Source organism: Apteryx mantelli, chromosome 4 (assembly GCF_036417845.1).
Source record: "Apteryx mantelli isolate bAptMan1 chromosome 4, bAptMan1.hap1, whole genome shotgun sequence".
NCBI classification, from domain to species: Eukaryota; Metazoa; Chordata; class Aves; order Apterygiformes; family Apterygidae; genus Apteryx; species Apteryx mantelli.
The window spans coordinates 39,872,683-39,884,437 of NC_089981.1; positions in this window are offsets into that span (position 1 = coordinate 39,872,683).

Sequence of the window (11,755 nt, forward strand, 5' to 3'; positions counted from 1 at the left end):
ACTAAACAATATGCCAACATATCAGGAAACAAACAAACAAGCAAAAAAAAAACCCCCAAATAAATGAGAAGAGATTGTTGATGTTTTATGTTAATTTTTGAGAAAAGACTATGTAATAATATTCCTTTATAGCATTTGGTGTGTGCCATTTGCATTATAGTCAGAAGCAGAAGTGGTTTTCATTTAATGAATGGCATTATCCTTTAAAAATGTATTTTATTTTCTATATCCTATCAAGCAGATGAAGACACAGGGAAATTTTAGTTATTGACAACACCCTTCAAATGTCTTTCTCTGCAAAGTCAAGACACATACATTTGGGATTTATTCATGCTGACATGCCGTAGGTGGGATGTTCCCACAGGAACTGGATTGATCAAGCCTTTTAAAGAGACTGTTATATTAATACAGCTGGACTAATGATCTATTAAGCAAACTGTTCAGCAAAGGCAACTTAGAGTAAGCTTGAACCTGGTGAGAAGCCCCCAAAGCAGACAGACTATCCAGAGAAGTTCCAGGAGCCTTGTACTTCTTTTGTACTTCTCCAGTGAATCACCTGTTTTTAGAAGATCCAAAGATAAAAATATCAGAGTTGTGAGAAAATTTCATCACGAAGCTTGAGACTGTCTGCATGTTGCTTGCTCACTCTGTTTGCATCACTAGCTCAGGACTCAGCTGACGCTCACTGAAAAGTTTGTTCAGGTCTGAGAATTTTCTAGGACAACCTGATTAATGAAACTTTTTTGGGTAGAAATCAACTGCACCTAACATTTGCAATTACATTTTGTTTAAAGTATTATGATTCATAGATTTGTAACAGACCTGGTATAAACAATTACATACTTTCATTATAATCTAAATTATTAAAGGCTCTGTCCTATGGATTTTACTTCCTGAAGGATCACTGTTACTATCTGGCTTACCTTCCTTTTCACCACAGGACATCACATTTCGCTGTCATCCCTGCCACACATCCATAATATTTATCTCGTGCAAAGTATTTGATCTAAAGCGTTCCTTTGAACTGTAGATTAAAAGGGAAAAAACTCAGATGCAACATAAAAAATCTAACCAGTGTGAATTTTTTTTTCTCCTCAAATCTTGCCTAGGAATGGGAAGGTGAGATGTGCCAGTCAGTATCAGAAATGCAGTTTCTCTTCCCAGTGCTGTCCTGCAAGGCCCATTAAAGAGCAGCACAAAACCTTTTTTTTCCCTATGCCTTTACACACAAGACTGATGCATATGCAACACTTCTTGGCCCCAGGGAAATATGGATGCTTCATAAATATTTGTCATGTGGTGTTATATATTTTACACGTGTCTTGTACTTTTTTTCATTTGTTTCTGAGTCTGCAGTTTTATGCTACTCCAGATGTTGAGATAGTTACATCTCCCAGTGAATTAGTTCAAGTGATTTATTGTCTAAATGGAAGTATATTGATCACAAAATGAGATTAGCAGGTGGACTTTTTATTACAAGTATTATTCATTGTGAAAATCTCTTCATTTCCATTGGCAGGCACTTCTCAACTAATTCCAGATTTTTGCATATCTGTATGATATGTGAAAGGATTTCCTCATTTCAGGCTGTGGGTATTTCACTGAGGATTTTTAAGCAAACAGTTATTTCCGTATCATTCACACATCTTGAAATTTCTGCAGGATCCGCCCCCTCTCTGTCTCCTTTAGGAGGGGGAGAAGGATGATTAGAGACCAAGGTGGCTCTAAAAGCCTCATGCTTGGAACTGAGGGGACTTCTCCAGCGTGGGGGCTGAGCAAGACACCTTGTAAACCGCTTTTTAAAGCTCCCTTCTGAATCTTGAAGACTTTGGGCAATAATGTGACCTGGAAATATTGTGCTTCACAGCTGATTAAGGAAGGCTGAAGGACAGCTCCAGAGTTACTTGGGCTAAGGAAAAGCCCCACATTTTCCCATATTCTACCTCGGGGACTCACTGGGCACAAGGGTGGCAGGGGATCACCGTGCATCCTCACCTCCAAGCTGCTATGCCTGCATTTCTTTGCTGGGCAGGTTTAGGCCCCAGATTTTCAATATTATTGGATGTGAGTCTGATGACCACAGCAGAGTTTGCCAAAGGGGAGAAGCACCATGAATGCAGCTACAGTGGGCACTTCAGAAAAGTCAGGGAATGAATGGGATCATGGCATCTCTTGGAGGTGATTCTGCCATGGGAAGAGCACGAAATGCTCTGGGAGAGCGGACTGCACCTTCCCCTTCAAGTCTTACCAGCTTTGCTCACTATTTGTCAGCTCCTGCCTCTGTTCTTCTCTCCCACCCCTTTTCCCAGGTGGGCGGTTATCACGTCACCAGCTGCTCCCGCGGGAACTGCTCTTTCCCTGGAAGGGAGTCTGAGGAGCACATCAGTCGACCCGCCGCTCTTCTCAGTCAGCTTTCACGGGCTGGGAACAAACTAGCCCTTTGGCGCTAGCTCACACAGTTACAGGCTTTGGATTTGCCATGTCAGGGAAATTTAAATGTGCAAACCAAATCTGCAACCAGGGGCTCCCTTACCCTGAGCCAGCACGGTTTGGAGAGATACAAGGGTCATGCAGGACGTCTGATGTTGTCCCATCTCCTGTGGAATGAAGAGCCCCACTACAGTACATCTCCTCGATAGAGTGACCCCACCAACCTAGTGCCCAAATACTAACATGAAGAGAAACCTCCTTTGTTGCTAGAGACTTACAAACTGCAGTCTTGTGCTCTCTAAGATCCCTGTATTTTCAAAGAAAGCCTAAATAGACAGACAATTGCTTAAAAATTCAACTGCCTTGAATTTCATTCCTCTTACGGCAGATACAATCATATTATTTCAGGTAATTAGCTTTGCCTGAACTGATGATCACTCATTTTAGAAGTGTATAAATCCTATGACTAGTGATGTGAGGCAATCTGTAAGTCTCCATGCATTTTTCTAGAGTTCCTTCTGTATTCTTATATCTATCTCTAAATCATATCTCCTCTCCTAGAGGAAGGCTCACCAAAGCCTATCAGATTCAATTACAGCTGTGTAATATCAGTGTTCTCATGTGAAATCAGAATTTAAATAAGCCAGGACTACCTCCATACCCCCAAACAATTATTAATTCAGATGATTCACCAGTTACTCATGCCAAACCAATATTTTTCAGTATTTTACAGTTCTCAAGTCAAACATTTTGATACATCAAGGTGGAAATCGCTGCCATGCCAGGAGGTGTCTGATGGAGAAGTGTGCTCTGCAGGGGAACACACAGAATATTCAGCAGCTGGCAAGCAATCATGTGCAGTTAATAGACATTTTTCACTTTTCCACTAGGTTTGATAAGTGGGGATAATAAAAGGCATCTTTCTTTGAAGAAAATGTTGAGTTACCTGGTAAAACTAACCTAATTTATTACCTTGCTGCCACTGAAAGAGGGACCAACTTTCCCCTTCCCTTTCCCCAGATTTATTCCTTGCTCAGCCCAGCTCCCGCCTGAGCTGCAGTCCCTTCCCAGCTGCGCCGCTCCCTGGCGCTTGCGCAATGGCCCTGCAAACTGATTCAATCCTGTAATCCAGCAGAAAAGTCTTCACTTCAGTTTTTGCCAGGTTAATTTTCTGGCAGGTTCAGGAGCTGAGCTGTCTCACTGCCGGAGCCGGCGCAGGAGCCGGGGCCCTAGGAGGCAGCAGGCCAGTGTGCCCAGCCAGCCCCCATTGTGGCCACTGCCAGTGGGGCAGCATGATGGACCGAGCAGTTCTTTAATTTAGCTCTAAAAATGGATATCAGTGTTGGCAGCACTGAAAACATGAAAGATTCATAGAGGACTGCAATAAATTTTGAGTCCAGCAATCACTCTTTGGCTCCCTAAAATCAGCAGCCACTACTTCAAGGAAGGAGAGTAGTTCATGTGCTGGGCTGTGTGCTCATACCTGAGAGGAGGCAACCCAGCAGTATCAAATTTAAGGGGCTAGAATACAAAGATCCATTGTCAGTGTCCCAGGATCTGAGCAAGCATCATCTCATCCCAAATATATTCTGTTGTCATGAAGTTTAGTCTCTGTGTACATTTAATAATGAGCCCTACCCTTTATCTTTGTTTCCATCAGATGGAATTTTCAATATATTTACAATGAAAAGTTAAGTGCTGAAGTTTAAACTCCTTTCTTCTAGAGTGCAGGAAGAACTTAATTCACCATGTATGGATAACCCATCTGTTTATAGTCAAGTTAAGAACAAAGCCAGCTATTAAGCTTTGCTGTCACCTTTAATAAATGGTTTCACAAGATAATAACTTCATGCAGCTACACCCAAGGGCCATCAGCATTTTTAAAGCCTCTTTACACGTCAAGAAAAAGCCACACTGTAACAGCCAGCAACACTGTGAGAGAATTGTTCCAAAGTGATATTTCGGTTAGATGTTAAGGTTACGAGTTGCAGGGAACCAGGAGGCACAACATACATTTGGGCAGAACTCCCTACCCCCAAAAAGGCTGTATGTGGGCAAGCTTTCCTTCAGCTTGGAGAAAGACAAGACTGGAAGTGGGGCCTTATCAGAGGAGTATGTCCCAACCCAGCAACCATGTGAAACACCTTGAGCTTGATTGTGGATTAATTTAGTCACAGTCAGCTTAAGCTGACCTGAGAGTGCTGTTGAAAGGGCAGCTCTGCTCTCCCTCTCCTTGCCTGTGGCTGCCCTGGTGTTGGTGCCAGGGCTGCTTCATGGGCTGGCCTCAATTGCTGACTGATATGGAAAGTAATGTGAAGAAAAAAAAAAAAGGGTAAGTTTTTGGTTGGATCTGCACACCCTGAGGTCACAGGATTGTTAGACACAACTCAAGGAGGAAGGTGGAAATGCAGGGTCAGAGTAGCAGGAGAAGGAGGTGACCTCCTGCCCCTTTAGCAGCTGCTTATGCTTAGATGGCACAAGCCAAATGTGAAACTTCAGGTGATCCCTTGCTTCATGGAAGGGACAGAAGACAAGTGTCTGAGCCATGCAGGGGTAGCTAGAAGGTGTTTTATGCTCTGTTTTATCCATAAATAGTGGCAGCTTTCCTTAAATCTTGAATGATAATAAAATAACTTTGTATTTTACTTCTGCTGTAATATTTTTCTGGCCCTAAGTGTGTGTTTGTGTGCCTGGCAAAGCACAGGTCTCCAGGGGCTGATAGGTACTAGAGTGGGCCAGTTGCCCAGTTTCATACTCCAGTTTCAAGACAAAACAGGGGGATCAAAGAAGATTGCAACCAACCTCTGCTGAGCTGCAAGGGCGAGTTTATTTGGGACTTAGTAATGCAGGGTGTTTGGGAAAGATACCTCCCACCAGCAAGTGTTTATCACAGGACAGTGAGGAGATCAAATGAGTCACAGGACTCTCTCTGAGACTGCAACATCTATGTTGTCTGGAATGGTAGGTATGGTCTGCAGGGGGTAGGGGCAGAAAGGGAACCATAACTGCCTATGAACATTCGGGGTGTGTCATATATCACCAAATGAAGAGATGTATTGTGAGGAAGGGAATACAGTTAAGAAAAGGAGAAACTATTAGGAAGAATTTGGGAAATAACTTGTTGCCATGCAGCGAGTTGCTCTCAAACTCTGGTTGTGTAGACTGGAGGTGCTCAGGCTCCAGGGGCTGTGCTGTACACATTGTTTTATAGTGAGTGATCAGAATTAGGGACTATTATAACTGTAATGACTGAAACTGTAGAGTGATGCGTCTAGTCCTTTTGAACTCTGGATGCTGCATTTACATAGTAATACCTGAGAACAAATACCTCATGTCTCCTAAGGGAAGCATTTGAGGCCCTGTCACTAAACACCAGTAGGGCCTGATTTTTCAGAGGTAGTGAACAATCACCTATCCCGTGTAAAATCAGACTGGAAAATAAACTGCAGAAAACAACCCTGTACTGGCAGAGGGATAGAATAGGTGTGACCTATTATGGTTTTTTTCCATCTCAAAATTTTATGATTTGGCTGTATGTGTTCACCTGATACACTGGTTAAAAAAAAAAAAATCTGTATGATCAACCCCCACACCTCCATTCCTCAGTCAGTTCTCACACCTTCATTCCCCAACCCATTCAAAGGGCTTGGTTGAAAAAACAAAGAAACCACAAGCAGAGAAGATCACCACAGCACTGCAACAACTTGGTTACAGATAATTAATTTCTTTGGGCCAGACTATTCCCTGGGCTTACACATCCATCCAAAGGAGTGAGGCAGAATAAACCTTCTCCCACCTAATCCTTAAGGGCTATCTGGTGTTCGGGTTCAGGTTTGATGCCTGGGTCAGGCCTATCTTCTAGATGCTCCTTCCTGAGCAAGGGCACAGGGACTGGGTGATCCTTCTCTGGCCAAGGCAATGGAAGTGGGGCAATGGGAACCACTGTCTGAGGAGTAAAAGATGTTACTTGCTTCTGGGGAAAATCAGAAAAGGAAATATAACTGTCACTTGAGGGCTTTTCTGGGGCAGGACTGCTACATTCACCCTTTCCTCAGAGATGAAGGTAGCCTTTCAGTCTAGCTCTATATAAGGAGCTCAGGATAGCGAGAGGTCTATGGTGACATTCTTTGGATAGCAGAAAATGGATCTAAGCTTGCTCTTTATAATTTGGGAGGCTGAGATAATGCAGTGACAGTATTCATCCTACTCTGCCTGCCCTATTCTTGCAAAAAACCAGCAAGTGCACTGAGGGTGCATTGCAATGGAAAGGAATAACATCAAAAGAGTTTAAGCTTATTTTAAGATGTTCTTGAATATGTTGTTTTTCTAACTATCAAATGCAGTAAAGCATAAATCATAAACATGACCTGCATCATTACTCGTATGTGACAGTCTACCCATGTGATTGTACACATGAATGGTTTCCCAGAAAAAGCCAATTATCTTAACTATGAAGTCCAAACTTGTTAATCACACCAACATTTGTCCTCTCATTTTTTCTTCAGTAATGTCTGACTTCTTCATTTGCTGTTTTAAGGTAATGGAGCTGGAGGCTTCATTCTTTTTTCCATTAATGTATTTGTAAATATGTTTTTCCTAAATAGATCAGGCTTCCGATAAACAGAGTAGAACATTCATACTTCTGTGGAGTACTATGTGGTTACTTATTATGGAACTTGTTACGCAGAGAGGAACATAAAATGTGCTGTATTGGTTCTGATGACTTGTAGGGATCTTGCAGTGGATAGTCTCAGACATTGTCCTGTTCGTCACTGTGCCATGTTGTATTCCAGAAATAAATCTTTCTCCATGTCTCAAGTGATTGCAGCTGGGGCATTGCCTGCAGAGAACCGGCATGGGAGGAATATGAATGTGTGAGATATGAGATATGTGAGGGATCTAGCTGAGAGTCTCGTGGTAAAACTGCAAATGCAACAACTAGTCTCACTAGATTATTATTTCTGGAGTGTGATGCATTTGAAAACATTTCTGCAATGCTTTGAAAATAGAATAGATTAATGCTTTTCTGTTTTATTATACAATTTTATTTTCTTTACTGTTCTGCACTAATAAGGAAAAAAGTAATCTTTTCCAAAGAGAACCTATGCAATCCAAAGATGAGACAGCTCAGATTGGAGGTGGTGGTCTCTGGAGTTGTTTGCTTGTAAAAATTAGTTGCAATCTGGGTCTGTCGCTTTTATTTTACTGTGTAGAAATCATAGTCCAGGCATTGAGTGCTGAAGACATGTTATACAGCTTTAAAATCTTGACACATGTAGCATGGTATGGTAGAGCAAAATTACTGCTAATAAGTTTTCCCTGATGTATGTCCCAGGAAAAAACATAAAAGAAATACCAATCTCTTGTATTTAATCATGGCTTTTTTTTTTTTTTTGAGAAGATGTGTTTCAAGTAAGCAAAAACAACCATGATTTACAGCTTCTAAGATTTTAACATTTTTTTCTTTCGAAAGTTTTTGAAAAAAATGTATTAGAACATAAAAATATTTGAAATAGATTTGTTTCCATTATCCTTTTTGCACTGTCCCCATCCATCTATTGAGTGCACTTTGAACTTTTGAAACCTTCCCATTGAAAACTTGATTGAACTTCTGATCAAAATGCCCACACAAATTAACATCAGCAAAAAGGATGTAAGAAGTTAGACTGGAAAAGTAAAAGAATATGAGTTAGATGTTTTCGAATCAGAAGATCTTTCTGAAATCCACTCGAAACTGCTCAGGAAGCTGGCTGAGGCAATCTTTGAGCTGTTAACGATGAACTTCAGAAAAGAAAAGCAGAGGGCTAGTAAACTGGAAAAATACAAATACAGAACCTATATCAAAAAATGGGGTGGTGGGGAGAAGATGAGCAAAGCAAATATAGACAAGGAAGCATAGTATCAGCTTCTGGAAAACTATTGGAACAGATAATCAATCTATTTGCAAAACGCCTACAAAAGCCACAAATGAATTTCCAAGAACGTTTCTGACCAATTTTCTTCTGTGATAGCACGACAAGTTAACAATCTTTTAATAGGAGAGAGAAGGTGTTAGGTTTAATAAGGCTTTTGACTTTAATACTGCTTCACAGAACATTTTCATAAACAAGCTATGGAAACATGGTCTTGATGAAATTTCTATAAAGTGTATTCAAAACTGGTTGCAAAATTGTACTTCAAGAGTCATTATTAGTGATTCACTGCCAAACTAAGTTATACTTAACGTGGCTCCACTGTGATCTGTCATCGGCCAAGTACCATTCAATATTTTCGTTAATGACTTTGTTCATGAAATAGTCTATTTATTGAGTTTGTAGGTCATACTAACAGGGAGATGCAGCAAGTCCTTTGAAAGAGAAGACAAAAAGTCAAAATAGCGATGACGCATTAAAGAAGTGATCTGAAATAAGTAAAAGGCCATTCCATAAAGACAAAAACACATGCAATGGCTCAACAGCAATACTCAGCTGCACAAATAGGAGATGGTAAATGACTTCCTGGGTGGAACTTCTGTAGGAAAAAGGAAAGTGTGTTGCAGTGGATCACAAGTTAAGCATGAGTTAGCAATGCCATGTTTCTGTGAAAAAATACACTAGAATGTATAAATAGGAATGACTTCTGTAAGATAACAATGTTGTCCTTCCAGCCTCCTCAGCACCAGTGCATCTAGCATTGGCTAGAATATAGTGTTCAGCTCTGGACACTGTACTTCAAAAAAAGACAGGTAGTGTAGCAGGCAGAACTAGAGGTCTAGCAAACATGGTATATGAGGAAAGGTTAGAAAATCAGGGCTGTCCTACAGGAAGAGGACGAGAAAGAGGAGAAATGTGATAACAGTCTTCAAATATGTAAAAAGTTGCCAGAAAGAAGATAAGCCCTTCTGCATTTCCAGTGAGACAAAACAAGAAATAACAAGCCTGAACTACAGCAAGGTAAATTCAGGCTAGATGTAAGCAAGAGATTTGTGCTGGTACGGGTTGGGATCTCCATCAGTAGACATTTATGAGAACAGGTTAGACCAACATCTTTGTGGAATTACATAAGTGCAGCTGATCTTTGCTTTGGGTGAGGGATGGACTGACACGATCTTAGATCTCCTTCAGCTCTGCTTTTTGTGACTCTGCAGTATGTCTGTACGAGTCATGCAGGCTTTGATGAAATGAGAATGTCACAGTGAAAAAGTTTTATTCAAAATGTTTTGGCCAAATTTAGCTGCGTGCCTTGACAATTCATAAAACTGCCTTACGCTAGATTTTGCTTTTACATTTTGTCACTTGATTCTGTACCCTGCCAGAAATTTTAGGAGTTCCTAGAGTAGAACAGTATCATAAGGCATTTTATATATCATATTAACATTTACATATCATATTAGCATTTAAAGTAGAATATGTGAAAAATTGAAACTGACTGTAGAGGACTAGGGGGAGAAGAGATCATATTGACCTGCTTTCAATTACCTTTGAGCCTCACCCGTCTAACCTGTTAGATAATTGTTTGCTGTTTACTGTTTTCCTATAGGTAAGTGATAAAGCAGGTTAAAGTTTTAAAAGGAATTAAGAGAGGTTGTTAATACCACTAGACAGTGGGGAGTGTTGCACTAGATTGGTCTATACTTCCACACTGGCAGGGTCATGTACTGCAAATAACTGCCCTTCTATCTACAAAAGATAAGACAACGCTTTTCCTGTATGCATATGACACTTATGTGGCCCATACTGGTGTAGTAACCAAAAGCTGTCTTTGCAATCCTGCCCTCAGAGTATGGCTTTGAAATAAGGAAGAAAAATTATCCTCTTTATATACACAGAAAATAAAGTCCCAATCTGTTCAGTATTTCTGAGATTCTTATCTATTTGTATGCGGACTGGAGCCTAAGCAACTTCATCAAGGTCGTACATATAGAGAGATCCTGAATGCAAACACATCTGCCAGATAAAGAGAGGCTGCTGCCCTAGCTGGGAATGTCTTTCCTTTCATTTGCCTAGCACAAAACACAGAACTGTTTAGTGCAGGCATTCACATTCTAGCTGTCGGGAAATGCTTTTTTTTCTGATAAAAGTACTAACAAAAATACGCTTAGATTTTTTTGTTAAAAATCTTGCTAAAATTTTTCATCAAAACCCTGCAAATCTGAACAGAATCTGAGTTGGGACTGTGGAAACTGAATAGCACAAGACTGTAGCAAAATAACAAAAAAATTATGACAAAACCTGCAAAATGCTATGTAACACAGACATTTGTTTTGACAAAAACACCCATCCAACCAGTTAATTAACCTGCCAGGTTGGCTTTTTTTCATGGAATACTAAAATTTTTAACCAATTCTATTCTTCTTGCCCATTGGGAGACAAAGGTGTCCCACTGGAGGGTGGATAAAACATGGGGAAGGAATAAAATCAAAACAAACAGAACAAATTAGTTTGTGCTATTTTTTCCTTTCACATACCATGTGTAGATCAAAACCCTCCCATCTGCTGCTTATTTTTCAGCAAGGTTCTCAATAAACAGTTAAAGGGCTGAGGGAGGGACTAGGATGGCAAATAGCTTTTATTAAATAAACCAACAAAATAAACACTGTTATTTAGTTCAACTAATTAGAAACAAAACAGTTTCTTCTACAACAAAACAGGTTTCTTCTACCCAGGCCAGCAAGTTTACAAAGTTTATGAAATACTTTGCTATTAGGGGAAAGTCAGGGCTACTGCTGATAGACTGGCATGACTAAGAAAAGAAATCTCATCCACAACTGCACTTCCATAGCACCATCAACAAAGCAATGAGGAAAGGAGACTTGGCCATGCAGAATATAACTAATGTAATGAAAATGCAATAGCATCAATCTTCTAAGCTAACTTATGCTTTGGTGTTTAGGAAGGTAGTCACAAAAGGCTGGCTGCAGCCTACTAAGACTGGTCATCCTTGGATCTTCCGTAGTCAATGAAAGCTTTGGGTTTGCGTTTGGGTTCAGGACAGAGGATATGCGATTCCTCTGATGAGAGTCAACAGACAGGCTCATCGTGGATACTCGACACACTATGCACAGCACTCCAGGAGGAGCAAGATCCTATGCAAAACATATGTTGACTCTGGTGTGAGACCAGATCAGTTTGTAGCGCCTACGGATAAGGGCTAAGGACTAATTTAGTCAGTTCTACTAAATTAGTTCTACCACTTAGCACACACCTCTACCTTGGTGTTTGGAGAATTTCAGCACAAAATTGAAATATCTGGAGAGGATGACCCAAGAATTACCAAGATGCAAATGCCTTACTGACTTTGCCAGGCCACAGGAAAAAGTATCTTGGATATCTAGAATGACTTGGCA